Raw genomic sequence first — 20,948 nt, 5'->3', positions numbered from 1 at the left:
CTTAGAATTTTGGCTTAAGCCCAAAGCTAGTTATAACCGTGTTTCCCTGAAAATAAGACCTAGCCAGACTATCAGCTCTAATGCGTCTTTTGGAGCAAAAATTAATATAAGACCTGGTATTATGTTTATTATATTATATTATATTATATTATATTATATTATATTATATTATTATATTATATACCAGGTCTTATATTAAAATAAGACCAGGTATTATATTATATTATATTATATTATATTATATTATATTATAATAAAGACCCAGTCTTATGTTAAAATAAGACCGGGCATTATATTATATTTATGATATGATATGACATATTATATTATATTATATTATATTATATTATATTATATGACCTGGTCTTATATTGTATTAAAATAAGACCAGGTCTTATATTAATTTTTGCTCCAAAAGACGCATTAGAGCTGATGATCCAGCTAGGTCTTATTTTTTGGGGAAATACGGAATGTATGACAAATTCCCACAAATTCTTCCACAGAGAAGAGGGAGAGTAGGTACAGGGTAAAAGGGTTTCGCATAGGATAGTAGACGTTTTCCATTAAGTAGAAAATGATTTTTCTGTTTTAATATCTGAGTTGGCTGTGTCGGTGCCAATGATCTGAAGCAGCCCTGCCCCCAAACCAAACCCTACATAACTAGAGTTGAAAGGAAAGGGAAACAGCCAATGTATTTGGTTTCTCCACTTATTTTTCATCCTAGACACATGAACAAGGGTTTGTTTGCTTCAAAGTAATGATCAGTCAATGAACCGGGTCAACGGAAGGAGCCTGAGAGCGCAGCATGAACAGAGGATGCTGGTATGACGTCATCCATCTACAAAAGGCGGTCTGCTTTTGGAAATACGTGGGTGAGTTGCCAATCACATCAGCCGTAGCTGTGCTGCTGCCGCTCTGGATAACACAAGCTTAGTCATCTGTATTCCAACAAATCCTCTTCATTCTTGAGAGAGTCAGTGCTGGATTTCCAATCCACTTTAGAAATAATATTCACATCTGGTATGTTAGAAACCCTGCATTATTTGAATAAAAGTAACTTATTTGATGATGAGTGGGAAAGGTTGGGAAGAAAGAAGCTCCTGGTCACTCATTATTTTTTAAAAGTGCTAATAATGAATTGAATCTTAACATATTGCTCCATAACTCTTTTAAGCTCTATATTGATATACTAGATATCATGAAAATTCGGTGGACTCTGTGGCTTTAGAGGTTGGAAATTATAGTTAGTGAGAAGAAATGGAGGAGGGATGACAAATGTTTATGTCCCTTTCCAAGGGAAAGAAGTTTGAAAAGGCTGCAGAAGCTGATTAGCACACATAACTTCCACGAAGAACCTATAGATAGCTTATGTGAAACACTTTTTATAGAGCGTATGAACACCAACAGAATGTCTCTATCTCTATCGCTTTAATCTTCTATCGATTGATATATTTTAAGGAATTGGCTTACACAATGTGGAAGCTTGATGAGTCCACAGTCTTCAGGATGGGTCAGCAGGCTGAAGACCTGTGGAAGAGTTGCAGGTGAAGTCCAGAGACAGTCTTCTGACAGGATTCTTTCTTGCATCAGTTAGGTCAGTCTTTTTCTAGTCAGGCCTTCAACTGATTCGATGAGGCCCACCCACACTATGGAGAGCAATCTGCTTTACCCACAGTCCACCAATGTAAGTGTTAATCTCATCCAAAAGACACCCATGTGGAAACATCTAGAATAATGGTTGACCCATTATTTGGGCACTGTGGCCCAGTCAAATTGACACATACAATTAACTATAACATAAAGTAATGTGAAGAAGTATTGATTTTCTTGTTGTTATTTATTTCCAAGAGAAAGCTGTCAAGGTGGCAGAACAGCTACAGGTTAAGATGTTAAACTGGAAAGGAGAAGACGTAGGGGCATATAGTAAAAGCTCTATATTCTCACCACTCAGATATACATAGAGAGTGTATGAACACCAACAGAATGTCTCTATCTCTCCAATGCCTGTATGCTTCAATGCCTGTATGTGAAAGGCATAAAGCAGAACCAGGATTCTTGGAGGGGACAAATTTTGACTCAGACTGATTGAACCATCAGGGACTGGTGACTTCTAACTACAGCTCATCCTATGCTGACTTACTAACTTATTATTGCCCTTCTGTGGTGAGCTTGTTTCCAGTTCCTCACAGTGGCTGTCCAACTTCTCTCTTTTCTCTCAAGCCCCAACCTTCCCTGTCTACCTCCTGCTATGTAGAGACAAAAGGCCACCAAATCTGTAGCATCCTCCTTAAAACACCTCTGTTTTCAGCTCTTCTTCCTTTCCATCTCAATAAATAGTGTCCTGGGTTTTCCTCAAGGCCAGATTTCCTGCTTACATGTTGGCTTTTATCCTTTCCACTTTCTCCAGCTCCTTCCTCATTGGGTGAAAATAACAACTCTAGAAATAAACACGTGATGTATTCTGCACTTAATATTTTATAGCAATTAGGCTTTTTAGTCCCAAAGTCTGCTATGCTAGGCTTATGGCTGACAGGATTTTTATGTAAATCAGATCATGTATATGTATATTTTTGAAAGCTACATTGGTATGTTTGGGCAACTGCAGGAGTGAGGATAATGGAAAGAAAAGCAGATGTACAAAAGTGCAGAACAATAGATTTAAGTGTGCAGCATGTGTAGGCAGAGAGATTGAGAATTCTTTGCTATTTGTGTTGAGTCCTCAGTATATTCTAGAGTGGAAAGCATGGGGTCTGACGACCAGAATTACCCACAGATCGTGCAAGCTACAGATGACAGCTATGCTGATACAATTACTAGGCCTCTTCCCTGCCGTGTCACCGAGTCCTACTGCTGGCTCACTAACTTTATTTTTATTGAGGTAAAATTTACATAAAATAATTCCCCTTTTAAATCCATAGTTTGGTGAGTTTTGAAATATGTATATGCCCACGTAATCACCAGCACAATCAAGACATGGTTTTGATTCCATCACCCAAAGGGTCCTCTCATGCTCCTTTGCATTCAGTGTCCCTTATTGCCAATCTCAGGAAGTCCCTGATCTGGTTTCTCTCAGTGCCGTGGACTGAATGTTTGTTTCTGCTCAAAATGCATATGTTGAAACCCGAATTCCCAATAGGACGGTATGAGGAGGCGGGGCCTTTGGGAGGTAATTCGGTCATGAGGGTGAGGCCCCCACAACGGAATTCGTGCCCTCACTGCAGGTTCCATCAGATATACAGATATTATGATACTGAACTTCGGTGACTATAATGAATCTCAGAGAGGTTAAATAATGCGATCCATGTCATGTATGTGGGAGGTGAAGGCATTGTGGTTGGAGTCCTCGTCCCTGCCACCAAATCACGTACAATTTCCAATACCCCTGTGGCCACATGAATATCGGTCACATGAATGGCCACAGAGTGTGGCATTTGGGGACACAGTCTCTGTGTGAATGTGGGAAAATCGTTTACATTTTCTGTGCCTGGTTTTCATTCCTATAAAATTACAGTAGAACCCACTCCTCAGCGTTGACTTTGAGGGCGGGAGGAGATAATGTGTACAAAATGGTAGAAAAATGCTTGGCACATAATGATTGTACAAGAAACGTTAGCTGTTATAACTGTAGCAATATGTGCAAATTGATACTATATATGATTTGCACTGAACCTATGTTTGATGAAAGGTCAAACTGTCCGTGAACAGTTTATTACAAGATCAAATTTAGAAACTTTTATCGCAATTTAACATTGCTCCAACATCTGAGAACATAATCAGTGATCCATTTTATTTCGATTGCATTTTACAAATGCAATGCATCAATCTGTGCTGGGCTGGGGGAATAAAGTTTCTTTGCTACAGATAATTTGAGAAGCGCTGATAGAGGAAAGCCCACTGTTTCATCTTGGGGAACCCCAAAGATTTAAGTTGCCAGATTCCAGAGGACAGGGAGAGGACAGGAGTCGCATGAGATGCATTTTGAGGGGCACCTCATTTGTTTTCAGTTGAGATAGATGTCAGGATGTGGTTGAAAGCAGAGGGTACAGACTGAAACTCTCAAGGGGGCCAGCTGGGTAACATAAGTGAGTCCTGGGGCCTGAGTCTAAAAATAGTCCACTTTATTTTCATTTGAAACATGTGGGAATTTTTTCCCCCCTCAAACTATAGAGCCTTTCCACTTGTCATTTTCTCAATTTTTGATAGAAATGTATGTTTAGAAATAGTTCAATGTCCTTTAAACTCTAACCTGAAAAAAAACAAAAAACAGCGCAAGTTTGATAATGGCAAGCTGACTCTTAGCCAAATGCAGTAGACAGCATTCTAAGATCCCTGCCTCATGTTGTACATGGCCTGTATAATCCCTGGGACCGGGACTGTGATGGGACATCACTCCATGATTAGGTTATGTCATACAGAACACTTATCTTTAAGAAAGGGGGGATTTACTTGAGTGGGCCTTACCTAATCAGGCGAGTTGTTAGAGGGGTCTGGGCTCCTCCTAGAGAGAGATCTGAGGCATGAGTGGGACTTGGTGCATGACAAGTTCTCCACTGCTGGCTTTGAAGATGGAGGAGGCCACGTGGTAAAGAATGCAGTGTATCCCTGCTCAGAACCAGTAAGGCAAACTGGGAGGTCAGGCCTACAACTATACAGAACTGAACTCAGCCACAAGCAGATGGCTCAGGACAGGATTCCAAGCTCCAGGTGGCAATGCAGGCTGGCTGACACACTGACTTTCGCTTTGTGAGACCCTGGGCAGAAAATGCAGCCGTATCTTGCTGGAACTTCTGACCCACGGAACTGGGAGCTAATGTATGGGTGTTGTTTTAAACATCTCAGTTGGCAGTAGTTTGTTACACAATAGAAAACTAATAAAGATAGGAAATAATAACAAAGAGTACAAATAAACCAGAAAAACTGGAAGGCGCTTGCTTGGTTAAAAGGCGTGGCCACCCCTTGATTCCAGCCTCTTGTTGCATGTGAAAAATACAGGCCCTGTGTCCGCAGATCTCCTGAATGTTCCAGGGAAGCCAGGAGCCTGGATTTGTGCATAGTACAGCTCAAAAGTGAAAATGGGCAATTCTTAAAACACACACACACACACACACACACACACACACACACACACACACTTCAGGCCAAGCAAAACGTGGCCATGCCCTGAATTTGCAGAATGCCTCTTTGCGACCTGTGGCCTTAAATATCTCATTTGCATTGGTGGGTTTCCATAGAGGTAAAATTTCAACTTTTCTTTTCTAGATCATTAATGGACAAATACAATTCAAAACCTGATTTTGAGAAAGGCTTCATTATACGTGTTTGTTGGTATCTTTGAAAGCTCTCTTTGCTTAGAAGTGAATTTTTGTTTCCTTTAGCTAAATGTTAACGAAGAAAAGATTGTCTAAAAGAATCCAAACCTATAATCCATTTTACTTTCGTCTCTAGCATTTTTACTTAAAATAGAATGTGTGAATGCGTGGAGAAAAAGAATGCCTCTAAATAGAGCCACTGTCCTTTAAAGGTAAGCTGGAAGAGCACCGAAGTTCTTTCTATTGTTTTAGAATCTTTGTGAGACTGATGTTTGTTATAAAGGTAGCGTCTTACAGTTTTATTATTTACCACGCTGTAACATCATTATTTGTTATTACATGCTGCCACCTAGTGACATAGCAGGAGGGCTATGTCAGTGATTTCAGACGTAGTTTTGTATTGGAATTTTGGTGTTACTCTCCTCCCCAGATTTTGTACCACTTGAGAGTGAAAACGCTCTAGAAAATAGGAGGTCTATAGAATATGTATGTTTTTGAGTCTTTTTTAACAGATAAAAAGTTACTTTGTTAGATTTTTTGAGAACTATAATAAAATTCAAAGGCATCTTACTTTTTTTAATGTTTTATCCTTACGTATAGCTTTGTTTTAAAAATTCTCATGTTTAATTGTTTTACAGATGTGGAAGTTCAAAAAAAAAAAAAAAAGGAGAATTTCCTGGGAAGTAAAAGTCATCATTAGTTTGAGTGTTTGTCTGAAGAGAGCGTTGTGCCACCAGGCCCCACCCTAGTAAGTACTTTCTCCTAGTCATGGCCTCTCCCATCATGGCCCTTCACCCCACCTTCTTTGTGCCCAGTTCTGGGGATTTATTTGTTTAATTTCTCAGCAAAGTACTTAGCATTTGAAATTCCCAATACATGAAAAGCAAGTCACCTACTGCAGTAAGACTCATAGTCTATTTTCTGCTTTATGCAAACTTCCAGTGACAGAGGGAGACAGAGAGCTCTTAAGTTTATTTTATGAGGCCAGGATCCCCTTGAAAATGAAACAAGGACAATGGGAAAAATAAAAATATAGACTAACCTTCTTTAAGAATATCTACTTTCAAAATTTGAAAGAAAGCATTACTACATGTAATTCAGCCTTGTGTCCACATGCTTTAGTAGTTAAGGAAGGGGGAAGTATGAAAAGTTGGGAAATAAAAGCTGCTAATTTGTACCAGCTTAAATTTACCAACATTGTTGAAGACGTGATCACTAAGACTGATGTTTATTTTCTTCTCCTTCTCTTCTTACATCTTTTAGGAAACTTTTTACTCATAAACTTCATTAATCCGAAACATACCTCAGTCCCTTGTTTTACTATCACAGAGGATGGATCCTTCACTCATTCATTCAACAAACATAACTTTCCTCCTAAGTGCCAATCACTGTGCTAGCCCCAAATGGCGTCCCCATCCTTTCTATTAAAACCTACCCATTCAACTCAAATCGCTAATTTTACAATACTGAAGTACATCGAAAGTGAGTCAGATGCATATATATGCTATTAACTTCCAAGTAGTAGGAAGGGCCAAGAGAAAGAAGTTGAATTTTTAAAAATATCACAGTAAAAAGAAAATAAAGAAATCCTATAACAGAAATACGAACAGTCCTCAAGGGCTGAGAGAATTTTTAGTTTTTACTTTATACATTTCCGTATTTCTTTTACTTTTTGGTATTATTTTTAAAACACAAACCCAAAGAGCAGAGAGCCAAAAAGCCGAAACAACCAAAGCAAAGTGTACCACGAGAATCTGGTGCCTGAGATTAAGGGCAAGCTTTACTTCGGGGATGAGGAGACACAGGGAAACACTTGCAGCTGATCGCGTCTGAGGTGGGCTTTTCAGGCCGGATGCAGTGGGAAAGGTTCACATCACTGTGCCACGTATTCTTGTTTACCTCTGAACACCGCCAGGTTCCTTTTCCACAGAGCTCACTAAACATTTACTCATGTTCGATTCTACAGGTTAGTGGTTTAACTATACATTTTCCCTCCTTGAGTAAATTAGAAAAAATGACGGGAGAAAAATCCAGGAGACAAGGGGTCACGACCACCACTGCGTTTCACTTTAGAAGTAGGAGACGAGTCGGACTGAAGGAAAATGTCTTTTTATCGCCTGCAGTTTCCCACTGAAGACTTAGAAATATTCTTTGGAACTGTTCCTGAATACATATTCATCAAGCTCCAATTCAATGAGAGGCGCTGCTCTAGGTGCTGGAGTGCAAATGGTGAATTGGAGACACTGTCCCTGTTTTCCAAGGGAAAGGGAGCAGGTTGGTACCCCACAACATCTAAATTTCCCTCTGCCCCATCCCTATCCTATTTTTACATCAGCATGTGGCTGAGGTGTTGATGCGGCTCTATGGAAATGACCACGCTCATTGATCCCAACACATGGCAATGCTCAGAACTCAGGGTGTCTGCAACCTGGCACCTTTTGCTAGCCTGGGGTTACGTGCCTAGCGCCAAAACTTTGGAGGGAGAGCCACACCGACCTGTCACCATTGCAACCCACTGGGCTTGGCCTAGTAAGTGCTGCAGGGGTCTCTCCAGAGCTGCATGCTGGGGACCTCTAGTCCAAAAGCCCAGTGAATGGCCACCTCTGTGGTTGTCTGCCTCAATGTTAGGGCCTGCATCCCCTGCACCGCAGAGGTTTCCCTCCCTGATCTTTGTGCTTTCCACGGGAATGCCCCAACTGTAGTTTCTGAGCAGCTCTGGCTTTGGCTGACGGTTGCAACCTCTCCTCTATTCCCACACCTCTTCTCACTTAGTGAGCTGTCCTTGGCACCCATGGCACCTACTGGCATCAGAGACAACCTGCCTCTGAGGCCATAGGGAACCAAACGAGCTTTCAACGAAGAGCTTGACCAGTTGGGCTCAGAACCTTCCCAGGGCCTGCGTCACTGGCAAGCCAGCTGCCCGCCACCTGAAGTTCAGTTCCTGCTGGAGGTCAGTAGCACCCTTTGTGTCCCCTACAGGACTGGGTACTGGACCACCCTTCGGGATCAGAAGCTGACTGGGCAAGGCCCGCTGCCATTCAGTCACCACTGTTTCTCGGATTCGGACATGCCCTGAAATATGCCTGTCCCTTGATTATATCCACCACCGCTACACCTGCACCAAGACATCGGCTGGCATCAGGGGCCCGCATGCAAAGCACAGTGTATATTGCAGCCTGGGCGGGAGAACCAGGACTTTTTGATTTCCTGCTCTCACTGGCAGCTGGGAGCGCAAATATCTTACTCAGAGTACTGATAGTGACATTGTCTTCAAATCTGGAACTGTGTAGAGGGTTCAACTTAGTAAGACACTGGTGAACTCTCAAATACCCCATAGGTCCATAGGGAAGTGGTTCAAGGTCACGTGCAGCAAAGTCTGGCTACCTCTGGAGAGCTTCCTAAAGCTCTGGACAGGGCTGGGGATGACCCACCTCAGCCATGGGGTGGGCGGGGGGGACAGCACTAGCAGGAGCAGCGGTAGGTATTGATCAAGGCCTTCCAGAAGCAAGATGAGGGGGCAAGCTGGAACCTTTCTCGGGACAGAGGCTTCCTTGGAAGCCATCTGAGACCTAGGCAGAGACCACAAGGAGGCTTCGGGTCTTGGGTTGGAGACTTTGGTACCAGGCAAGCATTTGTAGTTGTTCCACGGGGCTTGGGTTCCCTGAGTCAGAGTTCCTCACCTGTGCCGGCACCTGCAGCGCTGAGCTTTTGGGTGTGGGGACCGCAGCGGCAGATGGTCTCGTATACTCCACATGCTTTAATAGTTGCTTTCTTTTTGTATTTAGCAACGAAATAGACCAAAGGCAATCACACTTCTGAACTGCAGGCTCTAAATAAAGTTCTAAAGAAGCAATTCTGAGAAGAAAAAACCCCAACTTGAATCGTGGGAATATCTGTAGCCCCAGGGGACTATTTTGGATGCTACATAACTCCGTGTACACAGATGTCAAGTAAGTGTATTGAATCATTATTTTAAAAATCTTATTTGCCTCCCGTTTTTCAGCGTGTCTGGTATTTTCTCTGTAAGCATTTTTGCTGCAAATATTTTCACTGCACCACTAATTGGCTGTAAGGCAAATTTGCCGTAAAAAAATAAAATGACAAAATATACAAGCGGGACAATAAAAAGGACATAGTAAAACAAGAAAAATTAATAAAGTTAAACAGATTTTATTGCAAAGTCTTCAAAGTCTTGTTCATAGATTTATTATTATTTTTTTTTTTTTGGCTTTTTGGCTTTTTGGCTACATTTTCTTCCTTCGTTAAGATAGATCTCAGTTTACAAACACAGAGTTGAAAATTAATGCTTTCGAAGTCTGTTGTGAATGAGTAGCTGCCTCTTTTATATTTGCCATAGCTGGGTTTGGTGTTGATGGGAGGGAGGGTTGACTGCTCACCAAAAGATTCGCAAACTGATATCATTTTCTTGCAATCTGACTTGACACATAGCTTTGCAATCTGGATTTATACATAGTTGTTATTATCCACTATTTTAAGACCATCACATATACTTGTCACTGTATAGACCATTATGAAGGCTAAGATTTATATAATATAAATATAGGAGTAACTGTGAGAACTTCGTCAATGGTGAAATGAAACCAAACTGCCAACTAGCTTAAATACATTAAGTCTGCCAAATGTAAACCGAACTGTCAACCAATAATTTTATCTTTTATAGTGAAATTGCCTTGTGGCCAATTAGCTGTGCAGTGAAAATATTTGCGGAAAAATGCTTACACAAAAACAATTACTGCAAAAATACCTAGCACCGTCTCTCAGAAGTCTTAATAATCATATTTTACATGCTTACAATGCTTGCCAGTGTCAGGCTCTGCTCTATGAACTCTACACGTTCATAGAATACTACTCATTCCTTCTGTCAATCCTGGGAGGAACATACTCTTGCTCTCCCCATTTTACTTATAAACAACTTGCCCATGGTCATACAGCTATGAAGCAGAGGAAGTGAGGTCCAAACCCACGTAGTCTGGGTTCAGAGCTTGGTTCTTAACCGTTACCTCCACTGCTTCTGGTGATGTCATCTACTCATGGGATATTGCGAAATTTAAATTGACTACAAGAGATCTTTAGAAATAGCCCCAAATTTACCAGATAATCATGACCTTCTTTTGTTCCCCTTCCACTGGATGTCATATAGATATGCCTTAAATTTCTTAGGAGAAGTGTATCAGTTAGGGTTTCCTCTTGGAAAGCCACAAAAACAAACTCTGGCAAAGATCGTATAAAAGGGGCATTAGTTAGAGAGATATTGTGTGGATCAGGAAATGAGACAAGGGCCGGAGAATGTGGTTTAAAAAAAGGATGGAAGGTGCCACAGACTTGTGTCTGCTGTGAGAAGATAAGCTTCAGGAAAGCCTCAAAATTCACTGCTGCTGGAATAAGGACTCCATTTTGAGGGAATTTTGGGAGAATGAATCTTGACTGTCCAAGTTCAGGTCATGTGCCTTCCCAGTGGGTGTACAAATGGGGAGAAAAATGTTGTGATGGAAGAAGGCTTCCAGTCTTTTCACCTGAGGTAGAAAGCATGGGATTCCTCTACTGGGAGGGAAGGAGCTCATGCTTTACTAATAGCATGGAATGGGAAGAAGGAGGTCTTGAGAAGGAAACTAATTTCAAAATGATGATCATAGTAATCAACAAGCTCCCAACAAACAAAAGCCCTGGACTAGATGGTTTTACGGGTGAATTTTACAAAACATTCAAAAAAGAATTATCACCTATTCTCCTCAAACTATTCTAAAAAATCCAGAAGGAGGAAAGGCTCCCAAACACTTTTTACGAGGCCACTGTGACTCTGATCCCAAAATCAGACAAAGACATTACAAAAAAAGAAAACTACAGGCCGATATCCCAAATGAACATAGATGCAAAAATCCTCAACAAAATATTAGTGAACAGAATTCAGCAATACATTAAAAAGATCATATACCATGATCAAGTGGGATTCATCCCTGGTATGCAAGGGTGGGTCAACATCTGCAAATCAATTAATGTGATAACCACATTAACAAAATGAAAAATAAAAATCATATGATCATGTCAATAGATGTAGAAAAGCATTTGACAAAATCCAGCAGCCATTTATGATAAAAACTCTTAAGAAAGTGGGAATAGAGGGACCATATCTCAACATAATAAAGGCCATATATGATAAACCTACAGCTGACATCATACTCAATGGGGAAAAGCTAAAACTATCCCCCTTAAGATCAGGAACAAGGCAAGGTTGCCCACTTTCTCCACTTCTATTCAACATAGTGCTGGAAGTTCTAGCCACAGCAATCAGAAAAGAAAAAGAAACAAAAGGTATCCAAATTGGTAAGGAGGAAGTAAAATTGTCATTATATGCAGATGACATGACACAATATAGAGAGAACCCTAAAAACTCCACCAAAAAACTATTAGAACTGATAAATGAATTTAGTAAAGTAGCAGGATACAAAATTAATATTCAGAAATCAGTTGCATTTGTATATACCAATAATAAAACACCAGAAGGAGAAATTAAGAAAACAATCCCATTTACAATTGCTTCAAAGACTATAAAAATGTGGGAATAAATTTAACCAAAGAAGTGAAAGATCTGTACTCAGACAATTATAAGACACTGAAGAGAGAAATTAAAGAAGATACAAATAGATGGAAAGACATACTATGCTCATGGATAGGAAGAACTAATATCATTAACATGTCCATACTGCCTAAGGCAATATACAGATTCAACACAATTCCTATCAAACTTCCAAGGACATTTTTCACAGAAATAGAACATATAATCCTAAAATGTATATGGAACCATAAAAGATCCTGGATAGCCTCAGCAATCTTGAGAAATAAGAACAAAGTGGGAGGTATAATAATACCTGACATCAAATTATACTACAAGGCTACAGTAATCAAAACAGCATGGTACTGGCATAAAAACAGACACATAGATCAATGGAACAGAATAGAGAGCCCAGAAAGAAATCCATGCCTATATGGTCATTTAATATACGACAATGGAAGCAAGAATTTATGGTGGGGTAAAGACGTCTATTCAATAAATGGTGCTGGAAAACCTGGACAGACACACGCAAAAAAACTGAAGCTGGACCACCTCCTTACACCATATACAAGAATAAATTAAAAATGGATTAAAGACTTAAATGTAAGATCTGAAACAATAAAACTCCTAGAAGAAAATATAGGAAGCAAGTTTACAGACATTACCCGGAGTAATATTTTTACTGATATATCCCCTCAGGCAAGGGAAGTAAAAGAAAAAATAAACATGTGGGATTACATCAAACTAAAAAGTTTTTTTCACAGCGAAGGAAACCACCAAGAAAACAAAAAGGGATCCTACTGAATGGGAGAAGATATTTCCTAATGATATATCCAATAAGGGGTTAATATCCCAAATTTATAAACAACTCACTCAACTCAAGTCAAAAAAAAAAACAACCCAATTAAAAAATGGGCAGAGGACATGAAGAGACATTTTTCTAAAGAGGACATACAGCTGGCAAACAGACATATGAAAAAATGCTCAACCTCACTAATCATTAGAGAAATGCAAATAAAAACCACAATGAGCTACCACCTCACCCAGTCAAAATGGCTATCATCAATAAATCAACAAACAACAAGTGCTGGTGAGGATGTGGAGAAAAGGGAACCCTTGTGCACTGTTGGTAGGATTGCAGATTGGTGCAGCCACTAAGGAAAACAGTGTGGAGGTATCTCAAAAATCTGAAAAATGGAACTACCTTATGACCCAGCAATTCCACTCCTAGGTATCTATCCAGTGAAATCCAAAACTCTAATTTGGAAAACATTTATGCACACCTATATTTATTGCAGAACTATACACAATAGCCAAGACATGGAAAACAACCGAAATGCCCGTCAGTAGATGACTGGATTAAGAAACTGTGGTATATTTATACAATGGAGTATTACACAGCCATAAAGAAGAATGAAATCTTACCATTTGCAACAATATGGATGGACCTAGAGAACATTATGTTAAGTGAAATAAGTCAGACAGAGAAAGACAAATACCATATGATCTCACTTATATGTGGAATCTAAAGAAAAGAATAAATGAATGAACTAATCAGAAACAGTCTTAGAGACATAGAGGAAAAACTGAGGGTTGCTAGATGGGGGGGATGGGGATAGGGGGAAGGTGAGGGGATTAGAAAGCACAATTGGTAACCACAAGATGGCCACGGGGATACAAAAGTCAATTTGGGGAATGTAATCAATAATGTAAAGATTTTGTAGGGTATCCGATGGACACTTGTCTCATTAGGGAGACCACTTCAGGGATATTGTAGATGCCTGATCACTGCACTGTATACCTGAAGCTGAACAATAATGAATGTCAACTACAACTATATATATATATATATATATATATATATATATATATATATATATATATATATATATATATATATATGGTTACAAGAAGCGGGGTACAGCATGAGGAATAGAGACAATGGAAACGTAATGGCTGTATGCGATGTCAGAAGGGTAGTAAACAAGGGGAGGGGGGTTATCACTGTGTGAGGTATATAAATGATAAATGTCTAACTATTACATTGTTTTGTACATCTGAAAGTAATAAAAAAATAAAAATAATAAACACATGGACAAGAGAAAAAAATAAATTAAAAAAACAATAATCATAGAACAAGTAGGTGGTAAGGTAAAATTTCAAAATTGGGTAATGGAAGAGAGATTGGGGGGAAAAAGGATGAATTACCAGCAGTTTCCTTTTTCTTTGTCCTTTATTCTTCAAGTTCTGAGCCATTATCTCCTGCCACCAGTATATTTAGGCAACTCTGAGAATTAAAGATTGTCTATATCCAAGTCTGTCTTCTGGCCTGAGGACCCTCCACTGCTGACCTCTTCTCTCAAATACTAAATCCATCTCAGTATCATTTTGTTCCCGGTATTTTCAATCCAGAGTCATTTTACTTCTGACAGAGACTGCAGCAAGCAGGGTTTATCCTTTTAATGTAAATGTAATTTCAGAAGCAGACCATCCTCCTTGATTGCAAGCAAAATCAAACCTAATATTAGTTTGGATTTATTTTATTGTTAATATTATTTACTTTCTGAAAACAGACTAACCCCAATTAGCACTGTGAATTGTCTGCCCTGTAATGACCAAATAGTCTATTCTATTACATTACTGAAATCATTTGCATAGTAATTATGGTTTAGTTCTTTTGATAATTGGAATTGTTCCCCTTCTGGTAATGCTGTACCACAGGCTCTCATTAATCCCATGGAAAACCTTGCCAGATGGCAGAATTAAGGGGCTGCAGTAATACACTCCCGCTAAACTCATGGTCATTTCAGGCTCGGAACCTGCTTAGTTTGCTCCATCCTCTTCCCTCTAATGTTTTTTGTTTTGTTTTGTTTTGTTTTTTAGTTTCTAAATCATTCGTGCAACAGAAAAACAATTTAAACTGCAAGTGTGATTTGCCTAGGGAAGTTTTATTTAAAAATTCAGCAGTGTAAATTACACATCTTGTCCTTCAACCCTCTCACCATTGTTCCCTCTTCCAATGTGATAAATGAAGCCTAAAAGCAAATATCACAGGCTACCAAGGCAATTGAGACATATTTATCTATGTGTGTGTGTGCGCGCGCACGTGTGTGTGTGCATGCGTGTGTGTGTGTGTGTGTAATCTGTTTTTGGTAAACTAAATGTAGTTTAGGAAAATCTGAGTTTGCATAACAAGACAAAATGAAACTGGGGAGTTAGCCTCCACCTTACAAAGGGATTTTTTTAAAAAATGTCTTTGAATCCCAAATGCCCCTGGTGTGATTAAAATATTGTTTAATCTGTAAAGTTTTATTTTTTCCATAAAGATTAACTCAATAAAATAACCTACATTATGTACACACACACACATGCACATCACCACCTTGCCACAATTCGAGGCAAGATGGCATAATGGAAAGAATGTAGGCATGGAGCCAGGCAGAGGTAGCCCATTCCTGACGTGTAAGTCAGTCTATCAATCTGAGTACTAGTTTCTTCATCTGTGAAAGGGCCATAATAATAATCTGTCAGTTTCAGTTAAGATACAAGTTGGACACTTGTAGCAGGGACACACAAAACCTGTGTCTTAGATAAAATGGAGGGATATTATACCCCTCACATAACAGCCAAAGTCAGAGGCCCAGGCTTCCCTCTATCTTGTTGTTCCCATCTCTGAGTAGGGAGAAGGTACCCTTGTCCACAAGATCCAAGTTAAGTCGCCACCACATCCACCTTCCAGCCCATAGGAAAGGGAAGGTGAGGGTACACACAGCACTTTCAACAGCCTGTCTGGAAATTGCATAAGCCACTTCTGTTCACATCCATTACAGAGAACTTAGTTCTATTGCCACATCTAGCTGCAAGGGAAGCTAGGCATCACATCTTTACTTTGGTTGTCCATGTGCTCTTTAAAGCCAAGGCAGGTTCTATTACTAAGTCAGATGGGGGAATGGATATTGGGGATGACTAGCAGTCTGCCACCCCATGTCACATTGTGGTGAAAAGTTAGAGGAAAGAAAGAGGTGGCACTAGGTTTATTTTTAATTTTTATTTTTAACTGAAGGAGTAGAATATTTCCCAGAAGCCTCCTCTAACCCCAGAAGACTTCTAATTACATGCCAGAACATTGTCACATGATACCTCAAGCAGCAGGGGAAGTTGGGAAAATGAGCACTTAGCCTTCCAACCATTGCAAAAGAAAATGAAAAAGGAGACAGGAGATGCACATAAATACTAGATTGGCTAACCAAGAGTGTCTGCCATACCATACTAGAGAGGTTAAGTAACTTGTGCTATGTCACACAGCCATTCAAATTCACACCTGCTGACTTCCAAAGTGTATGCTTTTACTAAACCACTGACCCTGGTCAGAGTCTCTTAACAATCCATGGCAATGCCTTATGGGGAAACTAATAGACAAAACAAGCGCTAATAGCCATTCATTACATAGCTGTGCAGTTGCAGTTATGGCGTTCTCCATGCAGGGACCACAAAAGCAGGTGTAAGCACTGGTTTAGACGAAAGAAATACCTGAGAGAGGCGTGTTCACCTCTCCAAGGAGTTTACCCCTCCTGAGTTCTCCCTAGTCAGTAACTGGCCTTCCAAGCCAAGATGAGGGTTGTCAGAACTAAATAGAAGGGGAAGCTTAGGTAGAAAATAGCTGACAATTATTGTGCACTTACCATCAGGCACTGTTAAAAGAGTTTACATTTTGTCTCATTTGATCCTCATAACAACCCTGTTTCTACCTGAAACTGTCATTATTCCTTTTATTTTTAAGGGAAAAAGAGACACAGATTGCCCGGGGTCAGATAGCTGGTATGTGGTAGAGCTGAAATTCCAACCCCTCATCTTAGCCACGTATCTCGATGCTGCCCCACGTGGGATAATGCCAGAGGGTCTGAGAAGCTGTACCTGTCCTGGAGACTGTCCTCTCCAGGTCTTGAGCCTCCTTGAACAGCAGACAAATGCTGCCATGTCCCAATGATAGGATCTATATTGCCCCTTAATTTCATAGTTTTACTTAATTCTCAAAGCAACTTTGGCAGTCGGTTTGGCAGGAGTTATGATAATCTGCATAAAATTAAGTCCATTGTACAGGATTACACAGGGAATTATGTACTGAGGTAGAACTGAAACTCAGGTAATTTCACTCTAGATCCAGTGCACGTTCTAGAGCAGCCAAGGAGTGTAAGCTTGAATGCAAAGGACCTCACGGAGAGACAAAACAGACATGTGCAAATTGAAGTAGAAGGGATCCATCTGAGAATGGGAGTTGGGGAAAGACTGGACACTGAGTCCAAGAAAGAGGAGGGACATGAGATGGCAGAGGGAGGGAGTGCCAGAGATCCCAAAGATAGACTTTGCCAACTTCTAACTTTGGCTAGAAAAAGTATCAATAGATACCTGGATCAGGGATGGCATGTGTCACTCCACTTGCCCCCTTACATGCACATGGCAGGCATAATTAATCAATAGGGCTGGAATCCCAGCATTCTCATCAGCACTGTACTTGGGGCAACCCCTACCATTCAATGCTGTCATGGGAAATGACACCTCGTTGCCATCCCTACTCTGAAGAGTCAAAAAGGAAAACTTGCAGGTTCTTTGTCAAGCAAGGAAGCTTAATGAGAGAAATCTTGGCATATCCTGAGAGTACTTGGGCATTTTACCAAAATATCAGTTTCCTCATCTATAAAATGGTGATAATACTTACTCCAGAGGGGTGATGAGGAATTTAAAACCAGAATGCTTTCACAGCCCTTTGGTTGGGTGCTTGTTTGCTATTGTTATTAACAGTTCTAGTTACTGCGGGCTGCTGCCCCCCAGCAAAACCTCTAAGTACAGATTCTATTTTCTAATTTGGTTCTCAACATAGAACCAATTAGTTAGTTAATTAATTAATTAATTAATTAATTCATTATTGAGTGCCTACCATGTCACAGACACCTTGTTGGATATGGGGAATGGAATGGTGAACAGACTGGTTGGGGTTCAATGTCTTGCCTCCAGTCAGCCTCCTGGGGGATACGACTGTGTGTTAGAGTACTAATCAGGGTTTTTCCTTACCCTCTATTGTTGATAACTAGGACCCACGGATGAAGACAAAGAGAGCTGCTAACTCTTGATTGGGATCTTTTGGCTCCTGCCAGGAAATACACAGAGGTGGGCAAAACTGGCCTTACCACTATTCATCATTCCTCCCCTTCACTCACATCTAGGGCTGTTGGCCTTGGTAGGGAGGAGAGGGATACCTCCCTCCTGCTTAAGCCCAACCAGGTGAAGCTCCAAGGAAGCCACGTGTAGGGACCAGAGGTGTCTCACAAAGATTGGCTGCCATTTTGTTCCCTTGCCCTGGTAACTTGCAGAGCCTGCCAACCCCCCCGGTGCTGCCATCAGAGTGGTGAGTTCTTGAGAGAGCGTGACATGTCCCCTGGAGACACACACGAGCAAAGATCCCATAACTGCTTTGGTTTCTATATTCCTGAAGGCAGAAGGCTCGCTGGGGCCCTCTGTGCCAGCAGGAAAAGGACCTGAGAAGGAAAGCATGAAAGGAACATCTACCTCAGCTTTGTCACAGGGTGACCCTGAGGATATGGAAGACCAACCAATGGCCCTTTAGGCTTCACGTGAGGGAAACCGAAGTTGGAGAATAAGACAGGAGCAGAGGGGTTCCCCAGATGGGAAGAGGACATCTCACTCAGAAGGGGGCTGGGCATCTCCCGCCCCTTCAGCAAGTATAGCTCCTCCTGCTTTCCAGGAACCTCAGGAGAGCGAGACCAAAAAGAGGGAGGGAAAGGCCTTTATGTTTCAGGGCTTACCACATCTGTCCTTTCACCTTCAGGGATCTGAGAAAAGGGTAGATCATGCCCCAAACTTCTACCCTAATCCCTTACGCCTACAATCCAGCCTGAATTGGGTGCTGGTGAGGGAGGGTGTAGAGGGCAGATACAATTTAAACTGTTTAAGTTTGAAATTTTAAATCGGTTTGCACTTTTAATAACCGGATATGTCTAGAAAGTTATAGAATCTGCCCAAGATTTCCCCAAAACTTTTCAAAGGACATACTAAAGAAGGCGATGAAGGCGATGATTGTAAAACAAAAAGTAGATGTTTCAGGTTTCTATGTTTATATCGCGATGAAAGATACTTCTGGTAACTGGTGGGCTACACTGAGTTGCTGCGAAGCCGAGTATCACCTGTAGGTGGAGCTGTACACCTATCCCAGAACCATATGAGTTGGAAGGAAACTTGGACCAGTTAATGCCAAATCTGTTTGCTTTTTGGGATTTCCTGGGAGACTGTAAAAATATGGATTCCTGGGCACTAGAATCTCAGAGATTCTAGTTCAGGAAGTCTGCAGTGGGCCCTGGGGATGGAGACAGAGTCAGCCATAGGCTGTGTTTGTGGTCACTGCCTTCTGAGGGCTTCAGCTCACTGGGAAACATGTCACCAACTCTGAGTGTTGAGTTTGCTTGCTATTTTCCTGGAGAAGCAGGCTTTGCTACTTATGTCTCTTCATGAGACCAAACACCATCCTCAGAAACTTTATATGTTCAATTTTGATCAAACTGTAACATTGGTATTTTGAATTACAACAAAATAAAATGCAAGACCCCAGAGACTGAGGACAGCCAAGGCATTCTGTTCTCTTTCTCGTTCTTGTTAAATCAAACTTCAGAATCTGTATTGTTCCTGTGTCCTACCAGATGGTTGGGACAGTAGAGAAAATATGTTTATTTTTCAACATGGTTAGGGGTTTCTGAGCAAAGAAATCTGGAACTAAGTTTTGCTTTGTCTTGTGCACCTGAAACTAAAAAAAAAAAAAAAAAAAAAAAAAATCCAACCTGGGCAGTTAAAGTGTGACTGAATTGCCCGGAGACCTCAGGAAGGGTTTGGAGATTATCTCTCCATCTGTTTACATCCCCAAAGCAGGGAAAGCCCTTGGTTATGTACTCCAGTTTGTCCTATCTATTTTTGGAAACATTTACACGTATTTATATTCCAAATGGTAAAAATCCCAGGAATTTTCCTCTTCTTCAACCAAAGGGAATACATATACATTGAGGAGATTGGGTTTTTTCCCCACTCTCTGGGGATTGGAAGGTCAGTATGTATCTAAGCCCCCAGCTTCATATTTTCAGGGTTCCTCCGTGTGGTAGGAGTAACTCCTCTGGATGTGCCAGTGTGGCTGTCACTGCACCATCCAGAGTGGAAAGAATGGGGGCCTGGGGAATGGATGCAGTCATTGCCATAAGTAAGTAATAATGATTGCCACGATCCAGACACCTTATGTTCACGTTCAGGGTAATGTAAATAAATGTTAATATTAAAAGCTTATCAGCTGGGAGTCTGAAGTGTTGCATTTTACTCATTGATGGGGGCAAACAGCAGATGGGTTGTCTAGACTTACAGCTGAGCCTCTTTGTACACAGCGATGGAGCATCTGTTGCAGGGGTGAAGTGGTAGAGTGGGGACCTGTTTTGACTCCTTTCTCTGTTTCAATCAGCAAAGAAATAAAGGGCCCATAGTGGTATATAATCATTATCTTTCTTTGCCTTCTCTGTCATTTTGTGTTTATTTGTCATATATACCATACAAGGGTATGCTGGAATCTGTTTCACCACCAGGACTCAAGGAGGCGGGGGAAGGGATGGGGAGGAGGCCCTGATTTGTAGTGTTTGCCAATATCTATGGTGTAAATACTCCCACCATGGCTGCCAACGTATGTCAATTAGCTTGCAAAATTCCTAAAAATGTAACAATAGGCTCTGTCAAGCTGGTATGAGCCAACTGTTCCACATCATTGACATATGGCTAAAACAAACAAAACAAAACAAAACAAAATGAAATGGAACATATACATTGAAAGAGCAAGCAATAAAGGAGAATTCCAAATAATATGTGTAGATCGTCTGCCCTTCTGCCCTTCAAAAGTTGGAGCTTAGTTGCCACACATTCCTCTCCCCCTCTCCCACCATGAGAGTGGGCTATACTTGGTGACTCTTTCCAAAGACTAGCTTAGGGAAAAGAAAAAAGAATAACTTTACAGTGGAGAAATTTGGCAA

The 20,948-nt window shown here is 40.7% G+C and overlaps 2 long non-coding RNA genes across 2 annotated transcripts; both read left to right on the top strand.

Moving 5' to 3' along the window:
• Window positions 1-661: 661 nt before the first annotated feature.
• Window positions 662-6,061, top strand: LOC141568236 (uncharacterized). The gene is made up of 3 exons (XR_012491311.2): window positions 662-872; window positions 5,446-5,521; window positions 5,948-6,061. It is a non-coding gene; the product is annotated as an uncharacterized LOC141568236 (long non-coding RNA).
• Window positions 6,062-8,789: 2,728 nt separating this feature from the next.
• LOC148759329 (uncharacterized) lies at window positions 8,790-19,508 on the top strand. Its single transcript, XR_016018220.1, has 2 exons — window positions 8,790-9,259; window positions 17,970-19,508. It is a non-coding gene; the product is annotated as an uncharacterized LOC148759329 (long non-coding RNA).
• Window positions 19,509-20,948: the final 1,440 nt, after the last annotated feature.

Source organism: Rhinolophus sinicus, chromosome 1 (assembly GCF_057876585.1).
Source record: "Rhinolophus sinicus isolate RSI-liver-muscle chromosome 1, RSI-T2T, whole genome shotgun sequence".
In the NCBI taxonomy this organism is placed as follows: Eukaryota; Metazoa; Chordata; class Mammalia; order Chiroptera; family Rhinolophidae; genus Rhinolophus; species Rhinolophus sinicus.
Note: the sequence above shows the minus strand (reverse complement) of the source record. Positions and strands in the feature narration are given on the sequence as shown.